Raw genomic sequence first — 27,474 nt, forward strand, 5'->3', positions numbered from 1 at the left:
TCACTTTCAGCAAGCAAGGTTGTGTCATCTGCATAACACAGGTTGTTAATGAGTCTTCCTCCAATCCTGATGCCCCGTTCTTCTTCATATAGTCCAGCTTCTCGTATTATTTGCTCAGCATACAGATTGAATAGGTATGGTGAAAGGATACAACCCTGACGCACACCTTTCCTGACTTTAAACGAATCAGCATCCCCTTGTTCTGTACGAACAACTTCCTCATGAGCACAATTCCAGAGCACACTTACCTATTATGATAGTTTATATAAATGGAATCATATAGTATGTGCTGTTTGGGGTAAGACTTCTTTTACTCGTCAAAATATTTTCAGTTTTGTCCGTGTTGTATGTATCAGTAGTTCATTCCTTTTTATTGCTGAATAGTTTTCCATTATCTGAATATACCATAGTCTGTTTACCTATTCTTTTTTTTGATGGGCACGTGGTCTGTTTCCACTTTCTGCCTAATAAATAAAGCTAGTTATAAACAATTGTGTATGAGTCTTTTTGTAGACATGCTTTCATATCTATTCAGTGACTGCCTAGGAATGGGATTGCAAAGTCACAAAGTAAGGTGTATATTTAGTTTTATGAGAATCTAACAGAACTTTTGCCAATGTACTTGTACCATTTTACACTTTAACAAAAAAGGCTTGAGGATTCTTCATTGTTTAATATACTTACCAACATTTGGCATTATATATATATTTGATTTTAGCCCTTCTGGTGGGTGTGTAGTGGCATCTCGCCGTGGTCTTAATTTTAATTTTTCTGATGACTAGAGATGTAGGTCACCGCTTCATGTGGTTCTTGGCCATTTATGTATCTTCCACACAAAGCGTCTATTCAAATCATTTACTCAATTTTTATTTACTTATTTATCTTTTAATTTTAATTTATTTATTTATTTTTAATTTTATTGTACTTTAAGTGAAAATTAACAGTTCAAGTTAGGGTCTCATACAAAAACTTATACACACACTGTTATGTGACCCTAGTTGCTCTCCCTACAATGTGCCAGCATGCTCCCTCTCTCCACCTCATATTTCCTGTGTGCATTCAACCAGTTCCTGTTTTCCTCTGCCTTCTCATCTCACCTCCAGACAGGAGCTGCCTACATAGTCGCAAGTGTCTACTCGAACTAAGAAACAAACTCCTCACCAGTATCGCTTTGCGTATTATAGTCCAGTCTAATCTTTGTCTGAAGAGCTGTTTTCAAGAATCGTTCTAGTTTTGGGCTAACAGAGAGTCTGGGGGCCATGACCTCTGGGGTCCCTCCAGTCTCAGTCAGACCATTAAGACTGGTCCTTTTCCTAGAATTTGAGGTTTGCATCCGAATTTGCTCCTGCTCCATCAGCGATTTTCTGTTGTGTTCCCTGTCAGGGTAGTCATTAGTGGTAGCCAGGCACCATCTAGTTCTGTCTCAGGCTGGTGGAGTCTTCGGTTTATGCTTCCCTTTCTTTTACTTGGGCTCATTTTTTTCTTGTGTCTTTGGTGTTCTTCATTCTCCTTTGCTCCAGGTGGGTTGAAACCAATTGATGCATCTTAGATGGCCGCTTACTAGCTTTTAAGACCCCAGATGCCACTCCCCAAAGAGGGATGAGGAACGTTTTCTTAATACATTTTGTTATGCCACTTGATCTGGATGTCCCTTAAAACCATGGTCCTCAGATCCCCACCTCTGCTACTCTGTCACCTCTGCTACTCTGTCCCTTGAAGTGTTTGGTTGTATTCAGGAAACTTCTCAGCTTTTGGATTGGTCCAGTTGTGTTGACTTCCCTTGTATTGTGTTGTCTTTCCCTTAACCTAAAATAATTCTTGTCTACTCCTAATTGGTGAATACCCCTCTCCCTCTCTCCATCCCCCCCCACCCTTATAATCATCAAAGAATATTTTCTTCTGTGCTTAAACCTTTTCTTGAGTTCTTATAATAGTGGTCTTATCTAATATTTGTCCTTTTGCAACTGACTAATTTCACTCAGCATAATGCCTTCCAGATTCCTCCATGTTATGAGATGTTTCACAGATTCATTGTTGTTCTTTATCATTGCTTAGTATTCCATTGTGTGAATATACCATAATTTGTTTATCCATTCATCCATTGTTGGGCACCTTGGTTGTTTCCATCTTTTGCTATTGTAAACAGTGCTGGAATGAATGTGGGTGTGCATATATCTATTTGTGTGAAGGCTCTTATTTCTCTAGGATATAGTCCAAGGAGTGGGATTGCTAGATCATTTGGTAGTTCTATTTCTAGCTTTCTAAGGAAGGACCAAATTGATTTCCAAAGTGCTTGTACCATTTTCCATTCCCACCAGCAGTGTATAAGTGTTCCAGTCTCTCCACAACCTCTCCAACATTTATTATTTTGTGTTTTTAGATTAATGCCAGCTTTGTTGGGGTGAAATGGAATCTCATTGTAGTTTTGATTTGCATTTCTCTAATGGATAATGATCATGAGCATTTCCTCATGTATCTGTTAGCCACCTGAATGTCTTCTTTGCTGTTCATACCCTTTGCCCATTTTTTAATTAAGTTATTTATCTTTTTGTTGTTGAGGTTTTGCAACATTTCATAGATTTTAGAGATTACATGCTGATCGGATTTGTCATAGCCAAAATTTCTTTCCCAGTCTGTAGGTAATATTTTTACTCTTTTGGTGAAGTCTTTGGATGAGCATAAGTGTTTGATTCTTAAGAGCTCCTAGTTATTTAGTTTCTCATCTGGTGTTTGTGCATTGTTAGTAATGTTTTGTACACTGTTTATGCCATGTATTAGTGTTTTCCCTATTTTTTCTTCCATGATCTTTATCATTTTAGATTTTGTATTTAGGTATTTGATCTACTTTTAGTTAGTTTTTGTGCATGGTATGAGATGTAGATCTTGTTTCTTTTTTTCGGATTGAAATCCAGTTATGCCAGCACCATTTGTTAAAGATACTGTCTTTTCTCCATTTAATGGACTTTGGGACTTTGTCAAATATCAGCTGCTCATAGGTGGATGAATTTATGTCTACATTCTCAGTTCTTTTCCATGTACCTTTCTTTTCTATGTATCTGTTATTGTACCAGCACAAGGCTGTTTTGACTACCATGGCAGTATAATAGGTTCTAAAACTAGGTAATGTGAGGCCTCCTACTTTGTTCTTCTTTTTCAGGAACGCCTTACTTATCTGGGGCCTCTTCGCTCTCCATATGAAGTTGATGATTAATTTCTTCATTTCATTAAAAAAATGCCATTGGAATTTGGATCCGGATTCCATTGTATCTATAGATTGCTTTGGGTAGAGTAGACATTTTTATAATGTTGAGTCTTCCTATCCATGAGCAAGGTATGTTTTTTGACTTACGTAGGTCTCTTTGGGTTTCTTGCAGCAGTGTCTTGTAGTTTTCTTTGTATAGCTCTTTTACATCTCTGGTTAGATTTATTCTTAAGTATTTTATCTTCTTGGGAGCTATTGTAAATGGTATCAATTTGGCGATTTCTTCTTAGACGTTCACTTTGTTGGTGTAGAGGAATTCAACTGATTTTTGTATGTTTATCTTGTATCCTGATACCGAAATCTCCTACTAGTTCCAGTAGTTTTCTTTAGAGTTTTCTGTGTATAAGATAATATCACCTGCAAATAGAGATACTTTTACCTCTTCCTTACCAATTTGGATGCCCTTTGTTTCTTTCTCCATTAAGGATGATATTGGCTGTTGGCTTCGTATAAATGCTGTTTATTATATTGAGGAATTTTCCTTCTATTCCTATTTTGATGAGAGTTTTTATCATGAATGTGTGTTGGACTTTGTCAAATGCCTTTTCTGCATCAATTGATAGGATCATGTGGTTCTTGTCTTTTGTTTTATATATGCAGTGAATTACATTGATTGTTTTTCTAATGTTGAACCATCCCTGCATACCTGGTATGAATCCCACTTGATCATGGTGAATTATTTTTTTGATATGTTGTTGAATTCTAGTGGCTAGAATTTTGTTGAGGATTTTTGCATCTAAGTTCATGAGATATATTGGTCTGTAAATTTCCTTTTTTTGTGGTGTCTTTACCTAAAAAAAAACCTGGTTTTGGTATCAGAGTTTTGCTGGACTTATAGAATGAGTTTGGGAGTATTCCTTCCTTTTCTGTGATCTGAAAAGCCTTTAGTAGTAGTGGTATTAACTCTTCTCTGAAAGTTTGATAGAATTCTCCAGTGAAGCCATCAGGGCCAGGGCTGTTTTTGTTGGGATTTTTTAATCACCTTTTCAATCTCTTCTTTTGTTATAGGCAGATTTATTTGTTCTGCCTCTGTGTTAGTGTAGGTAGTAGTGTGTTTCTAGAAATTTGTCCATTTCCTGTAGGTTTTCAAATTTGTTAGAATACAATTTTTCATAGTATTCTGCTATGATTCTTTTAATTTCACTTGGGTTTGTTGTGATATCGCTCATCTCATTTCTTATTCAGGTTATTTTCTTCCTCTCCTGTTTGTCTTTTCTCAGTTTGGCCAACGGTTTATCTATTTTATTGATCTTTTCAAAGAACCAGTTTTTGGTCTTGTTAACTCTTTTGATTGTTTTTGTGTTCTCTATGTCATTTAATTCTACTTTAATTTTTATTAACTGCTTTCTTCTGGTGCCTGAGGGTTTCTTTTGCTGTTCTCCTCCTATTTGTTCAAGTTCTTCGGTTAATTCTTTGATTTTGGCCCTTTCTTCTGTTTGGGATTTGTGCGTTTATTGCTATAAATTGACCTCTGAGCACTGCTTTTGTGTGTCCCAAAGGTTCTGGTAGGATGTTGTCTTAGTCATCTAGTGCTGCTATAATAGGAATACCACAGTGGATGGTTTTAACAAAGAGATGTTTATTCTTTCACAGTCCAGTTTGCTTAAAGTCCAAATTCAGGGTGCCAGGATCCAGGGGAAGTCTCTGTCAGCTCTGGAGGAAGGTCCTTGTCATCAGGTGTGAGTTTAATGCTGTCATTTTGATGTCATTTTTGTGTGTGTGTTGACAGTTTCTTTGTTCCACTTAATTTTCTGTGCTGAGTCATTTCTCTTTATATGTTTTCTTTTCCTCTTTTTCATTGTTGTTACTTTCATATTTGCTGAGTTTTCATGTTTTTTATTTTGATGTGTAGGATTGTTACTTTCTTTTGTGGTTACCTTAATATTTACCCTTATTTTTCTAAGTTTAAACCAATCTTTTCTTTCTTTATATCTACTTGACTTCCTCTCCATATGAAAGATCTATGACCACATTTTTTAAGTCCTTTTTTTTTGTTTTAATGTTGTCACCTTTTACATAATGATGTCTTTGTTTCCCCGTTTTCAGCATTTTACCTTTGATTTATTTTTGTGATTTCCCTATCTGGGTTGAAATCTTGTTGCTCCATTTTGTGTTCTAGTTTTGGCTTGTTATCTGATATTATTGACTTTCTAATTTTTTTAACCAGAGGGCTCCCTTTAGTATTTCTTATAGTTTTGGTTTGGTTTTTGCAAATCCCCTAAACTTCTGTTTATCTGGAGATGATCTAATTTCATCATCATATTTCAGAGACTGTTTTGCTGGATACATAATTCTTGGCTGACAATTTTTTTCTTTCAAGACTTTATACATACCATCCCATTGCCTTCTTGCCTGCATGGTTTCTGCTGAGTAGTCCGAGCTTATTCTTATTGACTCTCATTTGTAGGTGACTTTTCATTCATCCCTAGCCACTCTTAAAAGTCTCTTTTTATCTTTGGTTTTGGCAAGTTTGATTATATGTCTTGGCAACTTTCTTTTGGGATCTACCTTGTGTGGGTTTTGATGAGCATCTTGGATAGATACCTTTTCATTTTTCACGATATCAGGGAAGTTTTCTGCCAACAAATCTTCAGCAATTCTCTTTGTATTTTCTGTTATTCCCGCCCCCCCCCCCCCCCGCCCTTTCTGGCACTCCAATCACTTGTAGCTTATTCCTCTTGATAGACTCCCACATAATTCTTAGGGTTTCTTCATTTTTTTTTTTTTAATTCTATTATCTGAGTTTTCCTCAGATATGTTGGTGCCAAGTGCTTTATCTTCAATCCACTAATTCTTACTTCCATTGCTTCAATTCTGCTCTTATGGCTTTTTTATTGAATTGTATAATTCTGAAATTTTATTGTTAATCTTCTGAATTCCTGTTTGCTTTCTCTGTATGGATTCTTGCAGCCTATTAAACTTGTCATTATGCTCTTGTCTAATCTGCTTAAGTTCCTCTTCTGCTTTGTGTGTGTGTTCCTTGGTTGTTCTGCATTTTGCCTGATCTCTTTCCTGATCTCTTGAACAATTCTCTATATTAATCTTTTGTATTCTACCTCTGGTAATTCCAGGAAACTCTCTTCATCCGGTAGATTTCTTGATTCTTCATTTTGGGAGCTTGCTGAAGCCATTATGGCCTGCCACTTTGTGTGATTTGATATCAACTGTTGTCTCTGAGCCACCAATAAGTTATTGTATTTATTTATTTTATGTTTGCTAATTGTGTCCTAGCTTCTTGTTTTGTTTTGTTCTGATATGCCAAAATAGGCTGCTTGAGTGAGGTGGTTTGATTATTGGTGCCTTTGAAGCTCTAACATCCTGTTACCAGGTGGTTAGAGCTGTTACTAGGTATGTGAGCCCAGAAGTATATTCACTTCTCTTGTATGGATTCAACTCAGGTGTCCAGATAGTCAGTCACCAAGTGTGTAGTACAGGCTCTCACCTACTGTCTTAAACAAGCAGGGTGATTGGTGTAGACACAGGTATCTGGCTGCCATAGGGGGTCACATGCTGAACAAAGCAGGGGGCTGACAACCACCCTTAAGTGTCTGTGAGGAAAGCATGTCCCTGTTCCCTAGAGTGTGTAGGTGGTGGGTTTTGCATTCAGACTATGGGCACCCAATGCTATTAGCTGTAAGGACTGGGAGGTACCACTTATTCTGCTGTGGGTGGCGAGGTGTCACTGGTGGAGCCATCAGTCCTGAGGCCACAGACATGAGTAGCTGAGGACCCTGCTTAATAGGCACAGTGGTGTCAAATGACATGAACTTGCCTCTCCACCATGTAGCTGAATCAGATGAAGTTTTACTTCAGTATATACCCTGTTTACTGTCCTAATGAGGCCCTATGCTGTTGAAATGGGCCCACAGAGGTCTATGCAAGAGTGAAAGGCATTAAAAGTCCATGGACCCCTTATGGACATACCTAGGCAAGGGAGTGGTTTCTGCCCTGATTTCCCACCTTAGGGTAACCAGCAGATAATTTTTCCCCCGGTTTGCTAATTTGTTCCCTCTTCTAAGGCTGGGAGAATGGCTCAGGGTGAATGCAGGGTCCTTATTCTTGCCCAGGAGATGCAGCTGGCAGGGACCCAGTGCAGAGTGAGAAGGGAGCAGGTAAATGGGTGAGATGTTTTTCCCAAAGGGGTATTTTTGGATTGTGGTAGGTCAAACACAGGTGCTTACCGTTTGCCAATTGAGGGCCAGTAGTTGCTTGTCCTGCAGGGTTAAGCGGACTCCACCTTTTGGCCTTCCCCAATGTGTAAAATGTGTCCCAAATGCTTCTGTTTGCTTCATCATGCTCACGGCAGCAGTAGAATCAGCCTGCGTGGTGCCGTTCCCTGCCAGGTCAGATCTGGCAACTCCTCGCTACTTCTGAACCATTTCTTACTCCCCCTGCTACTCAGTCTGATTCTTCAACTTTGCCTTTGATGCTCAGGGCTCCTAGCTTGTCATATATAATCTATTCACTTGTGTTTTTTTTTGGTCTTTGTTGTAAGAGGGACTACAGGGAGCATCTGTACTCCACCGTCTTGGTCCCGCCCTGATTTTAAATTTTTGAGTATATTCTGGAGAATATATATAATTCTCCAGAATGTATTCTGGCATACAGATTTTTTTAAATTATTTTATTCTGTTTTTTGGCTTGACTGTTCATTTTTTAAATTGCCTTTTGATGAGCAGAGAGTTTTAACTCTGATGAAGAGGAATTTATTGCTTTTTTTCTTTATTGTAATATTGCTTTATGTGGCCTTCTAAGAAACAGTGACTTATCTCCAAGTCCCAGATATCTTATGTTTTCTTCTACAAACATTATCATATTTTTAGCTTTTATGTTTAGGTCTATGATCCACATTGAATTAATTTTTATGCATTGTGTAGAGTAAGGGACAGCATTTATTTTTATTTTTGTCTAATAGAGATATCCAGTTCTTTCTGTACCATCTGTAGAGAAGATTTTCTAAAAGCCTGATGTTATTATGATTGGAATTGTATTAAATTAAGAGCATAATTTGAGGAATATTATTATTTTAACAATACTAAGTGTTCTTATTCATAGACATAGTATATTACTTCATTTATTTATTTCAGTATTTGTGGGGAAGAATGAGTGGTAGCTACAACCGCTTCTACAAACTTGTGAGCAATGAAAATAAAAGGCATAGAAGCAGGGACAAATGGTTATGTAGAAGAAGGAAACGTTGAAAAATGTGAGTGGGACTTTTATTAAACCAGAACCGATACATATATAGATTACACAGGGATCTTGGGAAATGAAAGGTCAAGGATCCTTGGGAAAGCTTTTTAATGTGAATACTTTAGATGTAGTATAAAGCCAAACCTACAAAGTAATGAACATTTCATTGTGCAAATAGCGTAACAACTTTATGTATATTAGACTTATTTGTATAATGAAGGAATGACAAAATAAAAATTCTAGGAACTCATTCTAATGTCATCCTAAAACATTAAAAAAAAATGCTAAGATTATACAATTAAGTTTCTGTTTGAAGGTCAATATAATTATCTCATATCCACAGCTATTATGGCAAAACCAGATCATCTGTTGGTTTGACTAATGGGAAATGATGAAGATCATGTAAGGTACTGAACTGAATTCTTTTCCTGATGTTTCTGTTCCATATAGCACACTGTCATGAGCATACATAGAGTTATTAATGCCATATACCAGTTGATGTGATTATTACCCCTTTAATAATCACTGTGAAGAAAAGTATAAATTTTTGAAGTGAAAAATCACACACACACACAATATCTTCTATTTTTTTAACAAACCAATTTAACAGAACACAAGTTCTGAAAGTTTAAGTAGTTCCCCTGAGTCAAAAAGCAAATGTAATTTGTACTGGATCTTTCTCACTTCAATAAGACATATTTCCATATACTCCGCAGCTTCCTAATCTAAAAACAAGGTTAAAAAGAACTATGTGAATCCCTGAATTTTCTACCCACTTTTCTATTGCTGTGTCCACTGGATTTGGGAAGATCTTACCACTGCAGAGACCATCTCTAAGCCAGATCAGAAAAATTCCATCAAATTTTGTTTTTAAACTGAGAATTCTAAAGTTATAACTGAGAGATAGAATGCCAAAACATTAAAAGTTTTGGTAAATTATCTTTAATCACGTTTCAGAAATCAAACAGAGCTTTCATCCTTCACATGAATGCCTCATTCCAATTCTGAAGGCTGCATTCCTCCTATCACTATTAATGTTTCATTTTAATCCATTCTAAATGTAATCACAGAAGCACAAAACACTTTAAGTTGTCAAGATATTCCGAATGGTATCTGTCTTAATACGCCACTTTGCATTTATGAGGTGGATTTGTCTTTTATTGATCATCCCTCATGTCACATAATAGGGGAGCCATGGGTTGTTATATTTATCATAATTAATACACTGAAAAACAGAGGTTATATGCTTGCTTCTCTAGACTATGAATGTGTGTGAATTCTGTGGCTTATACTTATTCTTTTTATAATAATAAGACTGTAAAAGAACTTAGATATCAGCCGTCTAACCTCCTCATTTCATAAATAAGAAATTGAGAAGCAGAGATATGTCGTAACTTCATCAAATTCATACAGGTAATAAATATTTAGTTCAAATTAGAATTCTTCTGGGCCTTCCTGCTCCTAAAGCAACATTGTTTCCGTAACAGGAAAGGAAATGATAATGTATTTGTTGATTTACTGACAAAAAAAAAATGGCAAGCAACTATCAAGTGAACACTAGTCGATAGCCTGGGTCCCATACATATTTCTCTCTTCCTCCATTGTCTAATATCAGCCTTACCCTGGCTGGTCATTATCCATTACCCCAGCCAAGATGGTAACTCTTCTTCTGCTTGCTGGTCCAGCATATCAGTCAAGCTTAGCAATAGTCACTCAATTCCTTTGGTCTTATGGATACCATTTCCTCCAAACTTCTAAAATGCCTGACATATTGCACCAGCTATTGCATTCCCTTCCACCACTATCCCATGACAGCTCACCACTGTCGGAAGTTTTAACAGTTGCACTCCTACCTTGTGTCAGGGACTATCTATGTCCACCTACCATCAGTGATTAGTATCCAGACAGGAGGGCAAGTTATCTAACTCCAAAATTTTATCCCACTGTCTGTTTTTTCGGAACCATCCTGGTATAAAGTTTTACCTTGGAGTTGGTTCCTCAGGGAACATACTTTGAAACAGCAATTAACATTTCTGTGGTTTATCAAGAGAGTTCTTGAGATGAGAAGTCCTGTTGGCACAGTGGTTAAATGCTAGGCTGCTAACCAAAAGGTCTGCTGTTCTAACCCATCGGCCACTCCACAGAAGAAAGATGTGGTAGTCTGCTTCCATAAAGATTACAGCCTTGGAAACCCTTTCGGCAGTTCTATTCTGTCCTATAGTGTCGCTTGAGTTAGGATTCGATTCAGCTACAGTAGGTTTGGGTTGGATTCTTGAGATCAGCCCCTGTGGACGAGAAGATAAAAGGTCAGGATTGTGCAGTGGCAGAAGCTGGACTGTAATTTTTCAGGCAGTCAGAAATCAGGTAAGAGTTTCTGAAGTCTGGATGAGTGGGCTGGCCTTTATACTTTCATATCAATTAGTTGTTAGCTATGGATAACCCTGGCAAGGCAGCATGCTCTTGGGTGATATTGTTCTGTTCAGCTGAGATAGGGGCTGCCAGCTAAAGGCTTTCTTCCAGAGGTGGACGAGTAAATGTTTTATTCCTGTGCAGGGATAAATGCAGTGTATTACATTGTCCATCACATTTCCTTTGAAGATTCATAATTTGTCATTTGTTCTTTCCCTTATATCATGGTTACCTATTTATTTGCATTATCCTACTTTCTAGATTGGAGGCTCCTTGAAGGTAGGATAGTGACTGTTTCCACTTTCACCCATCTTACAATGTTAGCCTCTAAATTCTACCTTTGCATTATTATCCTGCATGAATCCATGATCTTTTCTCTTTCATACTATTCCCATACTAAATTGAGCATTTCTGCCAATGTAAAGTCAAACTTGCCCAACAATTGCTCCACAAGGAGTCCCTCTCCCCTTTTTTTAAAAAAAAATTTCTTTTGCTAGTACCTTTGACTTTGCTTTACAACTCTAACTATGCTGTAAAGTTCCTAGCTTTTTCCATCCTGTCTCAATTCTAGCTTTATCCAGAAATCCCTCTGTTGTCCTCCATTCCACGACCACTTTTGTTGTACTGAATCTCTTGCAAGACACGAGTCTTACCGTGTGCCATGTTATTCAGATATTATACTTAGCATTGAGTCTTCTATACAGGGCATAGTCAATAAATATATACTGGATTAAAATGGATCTTCCCACAGGCATTTTATGAAATCTTAAATATTTTATTTTTAAGAGGTAAGTCTATAGTTTCTTTTAGTTCATTTTATTTATTACAAGGTGTGTGTATATAGATCACGGAAAAGATAAAATCTAAATGGATGCACCATTTCATCTGAAGTTTATACTTAAATACCTCTTCACCTCAGGAGGGAGTTTTGTGCATAGTGGAAACTCAGAATTTCTGTGTGTTGATTCCTCATCTTGTATTAGAGATTTTTTTCCAAGACTGACAGATCAGGTTATTAGGGTGACCAGCTCCCCAGCAATCAGAAGTACAAACTGACCTCAAACACATCTATGGTTCTCTCAGGGCACTCTGCTTCAACATATGAGAATAGTGGAAGGAAAGGTAAGTTTTTGCATTGGTATGATTACATTTTTAAACACTGAGCCAATTCTAGGGAAATCAGAACTAACCATTTACTGAAGATCTGAAGAGGAGCTCTGGTAGCACAGTGGCTAAAGCACCTGACTGCTAAACAGAAGGTCCACTGTTTGAACCCACCAGTTGCACCCTGGGAGAAAGACATGGCAGTTTGCTTCCATAAAGATTTACATCCTTGGAGACCCTATGGGGCAGTTCTACTCTGCCTTATTGGGTCAGAACCGACTCAACAGCGGTGGGTTGGTTTTGGTTTTAAGATCTGAAGGAAAGAAAAGTCAGAAAGAAAATTCCACATATAAAAAATGCATAAGGAGTTCTAGCACCATTTTAGTTTTGAAAAAGTAAGAATTCCCATTCCTGTTCATGCGGAGACATTTTCTATGCTACACATTACTTCTTTAAAACCATGTCCTTCTTAATTTGTGTAGTCTTTCTAGGCTTTACCTGTCATAGCATGGCAAAATGAGAGGTCCTTTGCAATGTGCTTGCTCTCCCCGAAGTCTAGTAATATTAGGTGGAATTACACTCTTAGTGAGCTTGAGGCAGACAATATTTCATTTTGACATAACAGTAACATTTACAAAAATAAGACTCAAGTAAATTCAGGTGGCAGTATTTCCCTTCAGGAAAATGAGAATATGTGCTTTTTGTGTGTCTGGAATCAATAACCTAAGAGTATTTAACATTACACTGTGATAAAAAAAAAAAATGTGATAGAATGTCTATATGCATGAGCTACTAAGTTAATGTTTGTCAATGCCAAGAAATATGGATGTGAACAACATGGGCAACCAACTGGAAGATATCCATATTTGTGCCCATTCCAAAGCAAGGTGTTCTAACAGAATATGGAAATTATCAAACAATATCATTAATATCACACGGAAGGAAAATTTTGCTGAAGATCTTTCAAAAGTGGTTACAGCAGTACATCAACAGGGAATTGCCGGAAATTCAAGTCAGATACAGAAGAGGGCTTGGAATAGGGGTATCATAGCTGATGTCAGATGAGTCATGGCTGACAGCAGAGATTACCAGAAAGATGTTTAGCTGTGTTTTATTTACTACACAAAGGCATTGACTGTGTGGAGCATAACAAATTATGGATAACATTGTGAAGAACAGGAATTCCAGAACATTTAATTGTGCTCATGAAGAACCTGTACATAGACCAAGAGGCAGTCATTCTAACAGAACAAGGGGATACTCTTTGGTTTAAATGAGGAAAAGTATGCATCAGGGTTATATCCTTTCACCATACCTGTTCAAACTGTATGCTGAGAAAATAATCCAAGATGCTAGAATATATGAAGAAGAACACGGCGGAAAGATTGGAAGAAGACTCATTAATGAGTCTTTTCAGCACTTGCTTGCTGAAAGTGAAGAGGACTTGAAGCACTTACTGATGAAGATTAAAGACTATAGCCTTGAGTATGAATTATACCTCAACATAAAGAAAACAAAAATCCTCACAATTGGGCTAATAAGTAACATCATGATAAATGGTGAAAAGACTGAAGGTGTCAAGGATTTCATTTTACTTGCATCCACAATCAGTGCAAGTGAAAGGAGTAGCCAAGAAATCAAAGGATGTATTGCATTGGGCAAATTTGCTTCGAAAGACCTCTTTAAAGTGTTAAAAAGCAGTGGTGTCTTTGTGTGGACTAAGATGCTACAGACCCAAACCATGGTGTTTTCAATCCCCTTATATGGACAATGAATAAGGAAGACTGAAGAAGAATTGATGCATTTGAATTATGGTGTTGGTGAAGAATATTCAATACATCATGAACTTCCACAAGAACCAACAAATCTGTCTGGGAAGAAGTACAGCGAGAATACTCCTTAGAAAGGAGGATGGCAAGACTTCATCTCGTGTACCTTGGACATGTTATCAGGAGGGGACAGTCCTTGGAGAAGGACATCATGCTTGGTAAAGTAGCAGGTCAATGAGAAAGACCCTTATTGAGATGGTTTGACACAGTGGTTGCAATAATGGACTCAAACATAGCAATGATTGTGAGGTTGGCACAGGACTGGGCAGTGTTTTGTTCTGTTGTACACAGGGTTACTGCGAGTTGGAAATGACTCGAGGACACCTAACAACAACAGCAACAACAACAACAACAAAGAAGTTAATAAACACCCTAATAATTGGTATTGTTAGATGCTGTCAAGTTGATTCTGACTCATAGTGATCCTGTGTACAGCAGAACGAAATGATAATACTCTATAACATTCAAAGTTTATAAAGCTTACGGAGCTAAGAATGGGCAAGTGAATTTCATTGTTGAAATGAATAAAAACACAGAAGTGGCTGGTATCTGTTCTTTTATTTAGTTGTTTTGTTTCCTGTATAAATGACCATTTCTATTAATTTTTAAACTGAATTTTTATATCATTAATGCCACATAGTTAAACATTAATTGCAGCAATATAGAAAAATACAAGAAGGATAAAACATTCCCCATGCTTCTCCAAATAAAAAATAATTATGATAGCTATTAGGTGAACATTATACCAAGCATCTCTGTATATACAGAGAGATGGATAGGGATATAGATGAAAGCAGTTAAAAAATTAATATCACACTTTGCAAGGTATTTTTTTTTAAATGTTAAAATTTATGTTTCTTATATTTAAGAGAGGAAAAAGAAACAACTGAAAATGAAGGGAAATGGTAAACATCAAATTTTTTTTTAAAGCTCATTAAAAGCAAGCCAAATCCGTTGCTGGTGAGTCAATTCCTACTCATAACAACCCTGTCTGACAGAGTAGAACTGCCCCACAGAGTTTCCAAGGAGTGTCTGGTAGACTCGAACTGCCAATTTTTAGCAGCCAAGCTCTTAAAAATTGCACCACGGGGGCTTCCTTTAAAACTCATTAGAGGGTAGTTATTAAAGTTCCTCTAAAAATAAAAAAAAATTGGAAATCTAAAGTTTTCTATTTTTCTTTTCTTTTTCTACTATTTAATATCCACCAGTTAATAATCTCATCAATTATGCTATTATTTTACTTTGTTAAGGTTTAAAACATCTACATTATAATGTGACTATATTTTCCAGGGAGCCCTGGTGGCGCGGTGGTTAGCAGCTTGGCTAACCAAAAGGTTGGCAGTTCAAATCCACCACCCGCTCCTTGGAAACCCTATGGGGCAATTCTGCTCTGTCCTATAGGGTCACTATGAGTTGGAATTGACTCGACAGCAAATTTTTTTTTTTTAATACTTCCCATGGTTCTTTATGTCACCTTGAAGACTACAGTGTGACTGACCCAAGCCATCGTGTTTTCAATCTCCTGCAGTGAACAAAGCCAACTGATAAGTTGTTCCTACCTGGCCTTTGGATGACATCTTCAGATCTCTGAGCAGTCCCTTAGCTTATCATAAAAGGGTATTTTCTAGCAGCTGAGTCCGACATGCTATTTTAATTACACCAGTAGTGGTAGTTGTAGAAGAATGATATGCTAAGTTGAATAATAATAGCCAGATTTCTAATATCTCTCTTATCTCCCCTTTCTGATGAAGTAGTGAACAATTATAACTATTTACCTTTCTATCAGTAATTTTCCCACAAAGAATCCAAGATAAAGAATATCAAGCTACCTTTCTCCTCACTTTTATCCAAATCAGGGAGTGAGGTGAGAAATTGGTAAGATACTATAGTATAATAACAGTTTAAGTTTCTAGGCTTCCCACTTAGAGGGTTCTAATTTAAATTCTAATTCCATGTGTTTTTCTTCTAATTGCTAACAAAATTAAGAATAATGTTTTGTTTTTAGCTTTTTTTTTTTCCATCCCCCCCCACCTCCAAGTCAAAGAAGAACCACCACGTACTCTCAGGAGAATTGCATTGCATTACTGATGGATAAAATCCATGAATTGTCTCTTCATCATAATTGGTACAAAAATAATGCTATTTGAATACAGTAATGTTCAACTCATTTCAGAATGCTTTGGTTGAAGACCATTTTGATTCCATTATTAGACAGACTTACAGTTGTCTGTAGCTTCCCTTTGCACATTAGTCTGTGGAGATAATGATCCCTGGCGGCTACCACTACTGTAACTACTGGCCCTGGCGTATGAAGTCTGGAATATGAAGATGTAGCAGATTGCACTGTTTAAATACACATTAACGGAAAAGTCAGCTAACAGTAAATTAGACAAATAGGAGTTAATTTTTTCTCCATACAAAAAGCCTGGAGGTAGGTTGCCTTCAATGTTGGCTGGATGAAGGAAAGTGTGATGATGCTAACCACAATGGTCCCTTTTATTAGGATGCAAAGGAGGCTGCAGGAACAAGTAAAGGGGCAGGGAGGCAGGACTTGGGAATGCTTATTGAATCAACTGTTCTTCAGGAAATACTATGAAAATAACACGTTTCGCAGACTTCTTATTTTCCTTTTAGTTATACTTCTTACATTCATCAGCAAGCTTCTCTTGGGCCATGAATATGCCTTTGTTAGATTAGACTCTTTAGATTGAAGCTATCCAAAGAGCTGAAGGTTTCTGTTTTGAATATAATCTAAACTGACTCACTGATCAACTCATTCATTATCCAGTAGATTCTTCTAACATTTCCATTTGGAAAATATTTGTTAACACTGAAAGTTGGAGTTTTACTTGCAGTAGTCAAGTAAATAGACTTAGTAACATGATAAAAAAAAAAAAAAACATTGTGCTCATAAATACTCAAATCTCTACTTTGATCCGTTCCACACATGTATTTGTGGAATAAAAACAAAACAACAACCACAAGAGTCCAGGATCAGTGAGCCAAGAAAAGAGAGTCTAAGAAACCATGCTGGAGCGCTGAACTGATTTAAAAACTAAACACTGACTTTTGAGGATTTGCCTCAGGGGAGTCAAGTTATGAAGTTCTGTGGGTAAAACTAACAATGGGAAGCCCTAGATGTAAGGATTTGAAGTTAATATTTATGTAAGCTTTGAACTATTAAGGCCCCTTAGGTTAATGATCTACATAATATTAACGGGAAAATTTGGTTTTATCACTGTTTCCCATAGAATGGGAATATATTGCATTTGCTTATAAGTATAGGTAGTCCTTGACTTATGATGTTTTCAAGTTATGATGAACCACACTTACAGCAGTCTTTTTTTAAAATTTATTTTGTACACCTTATCCTTAGTAATACATACTATATACAGTGTGCATTTCATTTTCTGATGTTGTCATCCTCAGATGTTCATTCGCAGATGTTCAAAGATTGAACTTGTAGTTGAACTTATAGATACTGGATAATAAAAGTCATTAATAATCAAAACTTAAAAAAAAAAAGATATTCAACTTACTTCAGAACTGACTTACAACACAGTGTTCAGAATGGAACCCTGTCGTAAGTTGGCCACTACCTTGTCTAACAAACATATTTTAAAATATCAGATTTACCTAGGGGTAATTGCACTGTGGGAGGTACTTGAGGTCCTCAGAACATCAAATCACTTTGCAAATAATATAATAATAATAATAAATAATAGTAATAATAAAAAGAAAGAAAAGAAGTTTGAAAGATGTCAAAAAAAGCTATTATCCTAACTTGAGAGGTGAGCACTTGGAGTCTTGCTGAGCTTAGAGCAGGGCCCTGGTTAACATTAAATCACAATAGTCAGGAAATAGCATCTATGGCCTGCGGGTGGTTGGGATATGAGAGCACCCTAAGTGCTGGCTTTTTTTTTTTTTAATAAACTTTTTTTAAGAGCAGTTTTAGGTTTACAAAAAAATTTTGCAGAAAAGAAAATACAGAATTCCCATTTGCCCCCTCCCTCTGCACATTGTTTTACCTATTAACATCTTGCATTCCTTTGGAACCTTTGTTACAATTTATGAATCTGTATTGACATATTATTAATAACTAAAGTCCATAGTTTACATTAGGGTTGACTCCTTGTATTATATAATCCTATGGGCTGGTAGGCCCCTACAATGGAAGCAAACACAGCCTGTTACTACACCATCTCCATGATCCTTTGTGGATTGGACCATTGTGACCCTTAGGGTGTCATTGGCTGATTTTCGGAAGTACATGGCCAGGCTTTTCTTCCTAGTCTGTCAGAGCCTGAAAGCTCCTCTGAAACCCGCTCAGCATCATAGCAACACACAAGCCTCCGCTGACAGACGTGTATTGGCTGTGAGTGAGGTACCCTGACTGGAAGCCTGTGTCTCCGGAAAGGAAGGCAAGAACGCTATAGCAGAATCACCACTGCCCCACAGGCAAAATTGAGTCACACATAAAGGCAGTGCCTAGGGTATGTTCATGGCTCTTCTCATTGTTTCCCTTAGTGTTTCATCTCACAACCTTCAGGGTAGCCTCTGGTTGCTAAGAAACCCCACCTTGCCCATTCTTTGTGCTCTGTGCCCATGCACTTGTCTGGCAAAACTGGTCCCTGCTTTTTACCATGGTGCATAGTCGTGTAGTAGTAAATAGCCACCCCAAAGGATGTTTATTTCTGTAACAAAGGACAATGTTTACAAAAGTGAAATGTTGAATTGTGAATTTTCTTACATTTGTGGATATTTTGGGTTTCAGCTCCTTCTGAGTACTCCCAGAATCCTACCATTTGAGTAGCTTCTGCTTTGTTTTAAGGTTCATTTAGCTTAGATCCCTGCAAAGGAGAAACTGAGATAAAGGCTTGTTTACTGGCAGTTTTTTTTTTTTTTTTTTGGAGGAAGGAGAGAACAGGGGAGAGGAAGAAAGAAGGAGAAAAGCGAACGCAAGAATATTTTATCTAATTGGTTAACACAACAGGTGGCTGAGGCTCAATATTGGGGAACTGATGAGGAAACATGTGAAACATGCCTCAGAGTTGTCCCAAGGAGGACGCAATTATCCATCAACTGCCGACTCTGTTGACCAAAGTCAGCCCATGGTCATTCAGCCCCGACACTCCCCAGTTGTGCTTGTGCAAGTACTGAGTGTCCCTGGATGTAGGAGAAGCCCTAGGGCAGGAAGCACAAGGGCTGAGGTGGGTCTGAACAAGATCAGGAGGCACCTGCAGGAAACTAAGCACAGGTTCAGCGAGCTGGCCTTTGCAGCCGGTGCTGGAGTGAAAGGTGGGACAAACAGAATCTAAAGTAGCACATAGGAGGGATCCAATACAGGGTTCCTGTCTGACGACTTCGTGATAAGTCAGTTGGTTCTGATGGAATTTGAATAACTCTTTCTTTGTTTTAGTTTTCATCATTATTGCCTTTTATTGACAAAGATTGGATTTAGAAAGATACTAATTTTATTATTAGTATCTTTCTAAATCCAATCTTTGTCTTTGGGGGTTGGAAACATTATATAAAAACTTACAGATATATTTTAATATATATGTATATAAAAAAATACACGCATTCATTTTAAAAAATGGACAACTTTCACATTTTTGTCAATTGCAGTAATAACTCCAATCGTCGGAGGTTGTGGATCATCGGAATTATCCCTGGGAATGCAGCTGGTGTTTCTAATCAAAAAATCAGTGAGAGTTGTCTGTATGGTCCTTTTACAAGCTGCAACGCTATATGTAGCACGTATTGTTAATGATAAAATGTACAATAACAACAACAAAAGGTCACAATTGCAGTTTGGAACTTGATTTATGTCTATGTCATAAATTAGGGACCACCACCTGTAGACTTGAGAAGGCCAGTTGTGATGCTTCCAGCCTCCAAGAAGTCTCTTCTCAAGATGTACAGTGTGAGGCTGGATAAAGCACTTCCCCTCAGGAGGGGTAACTGAATAGCACAGTCACAATGTCTCTTCCCTCCCAGAGTCGTTACCAGAGAGTCGTGGGTGATAAATGGACCTCCTTGGCCATACATTATTCTCAAATGGAGCATGTTGCTTGTAATGAAATGTCACCAACTTTTCAATAAAACAAATAGAGGTAAAGCGTTACAGGATCTATAATTAAATCTAAATCTCAGGAAAGGTCACAGAATAAAATATTCTGGTTTCCTCATTTCTCATGGTTTTATCAAAGGAAGGCATTCTTGATGAAACACTTTAGGAAAAGCAAATAACTACATGAAAGTATTTAAGTGGGTGAAGAGAGAATTCAGAAATCTAATTCTATGGAATACTGGTATTTAAAAAAGCAGAAAGTTAGGACTCCTTACTGCCCCATCAAGCTGTATAGTGCCAGCTTTACTGCTTCTGTGGCTTCGCACTGTTTGATCATCATTTCTTCTTAACCCTTCCATTCCATCCTAAATTCCACCTTTCATTCAGGACTTCAATCTAAGCCCTTTCTCCTTCAAAATTTGTCCCTGAATCTGTCAGCCCGTGTTTGCCTCTCCCTTTCCTCCACCTTCTTAAGAGCAAAATAGAGTTTGCCAGTGTTTCAAAATCACTGTTCCACAGACTAAGCAGACAGAATAACTAACATATCTGTTTTCTTTTTACATCTCTTTCATTGATGATGGAATTTGTGCCTCAGTTCTTCTCATCTCTACCTCATTACTTGAAGTATGCTTATGTAAAGCATTGTGTAGGTTACAAAACATTATCTTTTACAAACTGAACATTCGTTTATTCAGTCATTCCAAAAAAAAAAAAAAAAAAAACCAAGCCCATTGCCATCAAGTCAATTCAGACTCATAGTGACCCTATAGGACAGAGTAGAACTGCCACATAGAGTTTCCAGGGAGCTAGGTGGATTCGAACTGCCAACCTTTTGGTTAGCAGCCGTAGCACTTAACCACTATGCCACCAGGGTTTCCATTCAGTTATTAGTTCAATAAAAATGTATTGAACAGTTACTCCAAAGCAGGTGCTTGGAAGTCAAGGATACAGTTCGGAAACATGGACAAAACTGATATGGTTCTTGCCTCAAAGAACTTATGTGGGTCTGGGAGGAGAGTACACACAAAGCATGAAATTCGACAAGTAAATATAAAAATCCAACTTGACTAGGTTCCAAGAAGGACACAGGGAGTGAGGTGAAGAATAACAGAGGTGGACTTTACGTCTAGTGTTAAGGAAGTGCTCTCTGAAAAGGTAACATTTAAGCTGAGACCTAAATGATGAAGTGATCAAGCTCTGAGGAAAGAACAAGGAGGCGAGTGTTTTAGGAAGTGAGCCTACCTCCACCACCAGATGTCGTTGAATTGTGTCTGACTAATAGCAACCCCATGTGTGTCAGAGTAGAACTGAGCTCCATGGAGTTTTCAATGGCTGATTTTCCATGAGTAGATTTTCAGGTTTTCTTCCAAGGCACCTGTCATGGGTTGAATTATGTCCCCCTCAAAATGTGTGTATCAACTTGATTAGGCCATGATTCCCAGTATTCTGTGGCGGTCCTCCATTTTGTGATTGGATCCCTGATCCAGTGGAAAGGGAGCTTCCCTGGAGCATGGCCTGTACCACCTTTTATCTTCAAAGAGATAAAAGGAAAGGGAAGCAAGCAGAGAGTTGGTGTCTTAGTTATCTTTTTTTTTTTTTTTTCTGTTCTCTAGTGCTGCTATAACAGAAATACCACAAGTGGATGGCTTTAACAAAAAGTTTATTTTCTCACAGCAAAGTAGGCTAAAAGTCAAAATTCAGGGCATCAGCTCCAGGAGAAGTATTTCTCTCTCTGTCAGCTCTGGAGGAAGGTCCTTGTACTCAATTTTCCCATGGTCAAGGAGCTTCTCAGGTGCAGGGACCCTGGGTCCAAAGGCTATGTTTTGCTCCTGGTGCTGCATTCTTTGTGGTATGAGGTGCCCACTCTCTGCTAGCTTCCCTTTCCTTGTATCTTTTGAGATACAAAAGGTGGTACAGGCCACAACCCAGGGAAACTCACTTTACATTGGATCAGAGATGTGACCTGGTAAGGGTGTTACAATCCCACCCTAATCCTCTCTAACATAAAATTACAATCACAAAATGGAGGACAACCACAGAATGCTGGGAATCATGGCCTAACCAAGTTGATGCACACATTTTGAGGGGGGGGGACATAATTTAATCCACAACAATTGGGGACCTTATACCACCAAGAAAGCAGCACCATTTCCTTTGGTTCTGGGGTCCCTGTGCCTGAGAAGCTTCTTGACCATGGGAAGATTGACTACAAGCACCTTTTTCCAGAGCTGATGGAGACAGAAAGCCTTCCCCTGGAAGTGACACCTTGAATTTGGACTTTTAGCCTACTTTACTGTGAGGAAATAGAGTTCTCTTTGTTAAAGCCATCCGCTTGTGGTATTTCTGTTATGGCAGCACTAGATGACTAACACAGCACCTCTGGGTGGACCTGCACCTCCAACCATTCAGTAAGCAGCCAGGTGTGTTAACAATTTGTCCCACCCAAGGACTCTAGGAAGAGAGTGCAGCATGGGAAAAGATGATGAGCTAGGAGACTGGATACGGGGATGGAGAGTGCCCAAGAGGAGGTTGGGTGGGTGGGCAGGGCTGATCCACTGAAAACTTGGCAAGGGCTGTGACCTGCATTACAGGGGAAATGAAAATACTCTGCAAAGGAATGACATAACTGGTTTTGCTTTAGAAAGACCAGTTTACTACTATGCAGAGATTAGTTTGAATAAAGCAAAAACGAAAATGTAGAGGTCAGTTAAAAGGAAGTGGTTCAGGCAAGAAATGACAGATGGCCTTCTCCTAAAAAAAGAGGAGAGAGTCAAGATATATTTTAGGGAACAAACTGCAAGATCTTGCTAAAGAACTTGAAGAAAGAGCAAATAAAGATATTTAGTATCAAGTGCTTTGAGTCTAGTTAAATTTGGAGGTATGTTCATCTTCTCTTATCCACTATATTACTAGTTCTTCAGAGTAGAGTCAATTTCTCATGCAGAGTGTATATTCTCAAATTTCTGAGAACAAAACAGACTTTCAATAAATATTTGTTGTCTTGTTCATTTTATATTAAACAGAACACAAAATGTTCTGCTGAAATTATATTAGATGGCAGAATAAAATATCTTGAGTACTTTTAAGTCATTCCAATGTAGTTTTTCTTACTTTGTAACTTGAGGAATAGACGTTAATAAACAGAATGTTGACTTTTGTGGGTGTTTCATAAAAAATGGGAAATCTCTCTACTGGGTTTAGAAATGAGGCCGCCAAACTATCAACTGTGGTCTGCAACAGAACATAAACTTGGCGCCTAAAATAAAGCACTTTGTGCCCTTGCATTTGGAGCAGATCAAAGAATTCATAATCTGTGTAGACTCAGAATAAATGTTATAAAAATAAAGTCAAATCCTACCAGGAGGAGGGGGCACAACACCCTCCTCACAGTAGGAGCTCCTGAAAGTGAAAATCCAAACTAGCAGGTGAGAATGAGTTTGGGGTGTAATGCATAGCAAATCTTTATCATAGGGGCCCTGGTCTCAGGGCTGGAGATAGAATAAGATATAGTCCTAGCTTTCAAGAAGAAAAAAGTGTATAGAGAAAAGAGACAGGATGCCTCACCGAATAAATTTAATCTATATTAAAAATGTAAGCTCTTCAATACTTGAAGACATTTGTCATGGGTTGAATTATGTCCCCCCAAAAATATGAGTATCAATTTGTCTGGGCCATGATTCCTGGTATTGTGTGACTTTCCTACATGTTGTAAACCCTGCCTCTATGATGTTAATGAGGGAGGATGGACGGCAGTTGTGTTAATGAGGCAGGACTCAATCTACAAGATTGGATTGTGTCTTGAGGCAATCTCTTGAGATATAAAAGAGAAGCAGGTAGAGAGCCAGGGGGACCTCATAGCACCAAGAAAGCAGCACCAGGAGCAGAGTGTGTCCTTTGGACACGGGGTCCCTGTGCCCGAGAAGCCCCTCAACCAGAGGAAGATTGACAAGAAAGGCCTTTCTCCAAAGCCGACAGAGAGAGAAAGCTTTCCCTGGGAGCTGACATCCTGAATTTGGGCTTTTAGCCTACTTTGTTGTGAAGAAATAAATTTCCCTTTGTTAAAGCCATCCACTTGTGATATTTATGTTATATTATAGCAGCACTAGATAACAAGGACAACACTTAATATGCTTCCCAGTTTCCATTTAAGTCTTCTTAAAACCATGCAAAATCGGGATGCTCAACACTGAAAGAAATCCTTTCAATATCCAGGTAGTCTTCTGTAGAATAGAAAACAATACTGTTAATCATGATCTGATAAGTATATAATAGTTAATCTAAGGATTCTATAGAATTCCGATCAAAAGGGGGGGATGCAGAACAGAATTTCAAATTCTCAATGGCATCCAGATTTTCTGTAGTCATTGAGGCTGGATGAACTTCTGAAACAATTGCCCTGAAATTCTTTAAACTTTGAACCTTAAACTGAAACTATCCCCCAAAATCATCTTTGAACCAAACGATTGTTTGGTTAGGTGCCACTGAGTCAGTTCACATTTATAGCAACTCTATGTATAACAGAACAAAACACCACCCGGGCCTGTGCCATCCTCACAATTGCTATTATGCTTGAGCCCATTGTTGCAGTCACTGTGTCAATCCATCTCCTTGAGGGTCTTCCTCTTTTTCACTGTCTATTTTACCAAGCACGATGTCTTTCAATTGTTGGGCTTAATTAGAAAATGTCTGCCTTCAGCATTGTGCTTTTTAAAAATAATTATCTATGGGAGATCAAATAGACAACACCAATTTAAAAGGTCAGATATGAGAAGCTTAGGGGCCAGTGAGTTTAAGTTAATAGTGGTAGAATAATTTGGAAAAGGATAATGAGAATGATTGCGAGACTTGAAGAGTGTAATCAATGTCACTAAATTGTACCTGTAGAAATTGTTGAAATGGTGTGTCTTTTGTTGCATATATTTTCACCAAAACAAAATAAAAAAGTAATAGCTGATCCAGATATAACTGATCCTGTGTAATATTAAAATGGCATAAATTACTTTTGGAAACTTCATCTTGGTGCTAGCAAATAATGAGATTTCAGTCAAGCGTCTTTGGATTTTATGCACAATATACCCCAATCCTGGTGTCATGCAGTTGATAAAAATATATCACTTCTCACCTATTCATTTTACATTTTCTCAGTTTAGATCATTATTCAGACAGTATTGTCTCTAAAAATTGGGTTTTGTTACCCATCACCAATCACTGCAGGCTCTCTTTAGAAAATCTAACTTGTTTGTGTATCATTCAAAATGATTAATAAAGACATCGAGCAACACAGGACTAAATACAAATCTGTGTTGCGTGTCACTCGAGAAATATTCAGCCTGAAATTTAATAGAAATTCCAAAAAACCTGAGAGTTAAAAGCAGTTCATTATTCACAGGGAAAGAATCCACCATTTTTTAGTAATAGGTTAACTTAATGGTATAAGAAGAAGGCCAAGTGGGTCATAGAACTTCTATTACCTTATCGAAGGAAATCAAAACTAAAACAAAAGAAACAAAACAGTAGTACCTATCAACATAGAAAAAACAAAATATACAACGATTTCTCCAGACATATCAAGGCTTGTTCTACACAAATAGTGATTTTCCTGTCTTTGCTTTGAGATTTTAAATGTCAGCCAACAATCTTCTTGGCTTCTTTTTCTGGCTCCAGTTACTCTTGGCTATTTTCTAAAACCTCATGGAGACTGTTTGCTTCTCCATGTTACATGTGATTAGGAGTTGGATGTAACTAAAAAATAAGAAAGTTCCCATTTAATATTTTCTGGTTACATTTTAACGGTATTAAGTCATAATCTAAAAAGCCCTGATGGCACAGTTGTTAAAGAGCTCCACTGCTAACCAAAAGGTCAGCGGTTCAAAGTCACCAGCTGCTCAGTGGGAAAAAGATGTGGCAGCCTGCTTCCGTCAGCTTTGGAAACTCTATGCGTCCATTCCACCCTGTCCTATTAGATTGCTATGAGTGTCGTTTTTTTTTTTTTTGGTGGTGGGGAGGGGAGTTGTTAAGTCATAATCTACCTCTATATTTTAGTGTAAATTCTGCTATAATATATAAATATTGCTCATCTTAGTGTCTAAGTTAATTTTAAATAACTTACAGTAAAATTCTTTAAACATTATGTATTTGTTTTTATTATTAAAAAGGTAGACAGTCAATATTGTAGAAAATTTGGAAAATAGAGAAAACATAAAGATGAATAGAAGCTGATCTGTAATTGTTAATATTTTTGTATAATATCTAACAAAATCTGAAAAACTGTTTATAAAATATGAATTGTATTTTAGAAACATTTCAGTTAGTTATATATTTTGAATTTTTTGCAGTTGACTAATTTCTCCCACAGAATTATATTGAGGATAATATAGAGTTTAATCACAGATGTATACTGTAATATAATCATGTCCTTATTTGTAGATCTGTAGATTTCTCTTTCACTATCTTTAAACATCACATGTTATTATAAATAAATACATCTTTGTATGCATCTCGTTTTATTTCACAGGACATATTTGTAAGCAGAATAACTGGGTCAGAGAAATCTACATTTTAATGCTTTTGATGTAAATGTTTCTTATTTCCAAGTTAACCTCTGCAAAGTTACCATTATCACCAGCTGTATGAATTTTTAGCTATGCGCATGAACTGTGTCCACCAGGAATCAAACCCTTAACTCTCGCATGAAAGGTGAGAATTTTATCATTAAGCCGACACTGCCACCATTTTGACTAGTAGTTCTAAGAGAGGGACATTAAAATTTCAAACCATAATTGCAAGATTGTCTATTTCTCCATTTAATTATGTCAATTATTGCTTTATTTATTTTGAAGCACAGTTAATAGGCACATACATATTTATGATTTTTATGTCTTCCTGATGAATCAACCAGTGTATTATTCTGAAATGTTCCCTGTATCTCTGATAATACTCTTTGTCTTGAAGTCTACATTATCCAAAGTTCAGATAGCCATTCCAACCTTCTGATGCTTATTGTTTACATGGTATAACTTACTCCATCCATTTAATTTCTGCCTAACTGTATTTTTATGGGAAGCCCTGGTGGTGTAGTGGTTAAGTGGTATGGCTGCTAACCAAAAGGTTGGCAGTTCCAATCCACCAGGTGCTCCTTGAAAACTTAGGACCCCTGTCCTATAGGGTCGCTGTGACTTGGAATCAACTCGATGGCAACATGTTTAGTTTTTGGTACTTTTATGTTTATAGTGGGTTTCTTGTAGACTGAATATAGCTGGGTCTAATTTTTAAACTAGTCTGACAATCAGCTTTTTAATTGGAGGGTTTAGTCTATATAATTATTGATACGACCTGATTTAGTGCTATAAATTTTATTATTTGCATTCTGTTTGTTGCTTATTTTATATTTTTGTCCCTCTGGCCCACATTTCTTGCCTTATTTTGGATTCCATTTTATCTGTTGGCTTTTTAACTATACCTCTGCCTTATTTTTTAATCATTGTATGTGTTACAAAATACTTCTTTGACTTTTCATAGCCTATTTAGAATTAATATTGTACCATTTTGCATAAATTACAGAAATCTTTTGATGGTATCCATCTATATATTACATTTACATTTGT

At 37.4% G+C, this 27,474-nt stretch overlaps 1 long non-coding RNA gene across 1 annotated transcript in view; it reads right to left on the minus strand.

Moving 5' to 3' along the window:
• Nucleotides 1-8,344: 8,344 nt before the first annotated feature.
• LOC111749955 (uncharacterized) overlaps nt 8,345-27,474 on the minus strand; it is a 43,526-nt gene continuing 24,396 nt past the window's right edge. Inside the window, exon 3 of the long non-coding RNA XR_002785114.2 lies at nt 8,345-10,740. This is a non-coding gene — a long non-coding RNA (uncharacterized LOC111749955). The remainder of the gene's footprint in view (nt 10,741-27,474) is intronic.

This window comes from Loxodonta africana, chromosome 2 (genome assembly GCF_030014295.1).
Source record: "Loxodonta africana isolate mLoxAfr1 chromosome 2, mLoxAfr1.hap2, whole genome shotgun sequence".
Classification (NCBI taxonomy): Eukaryota; Metazoa; Chordata; class Mammalia; order Proboscidea; family Elephantidae; genus Loxodonta; species Loxodonta africana.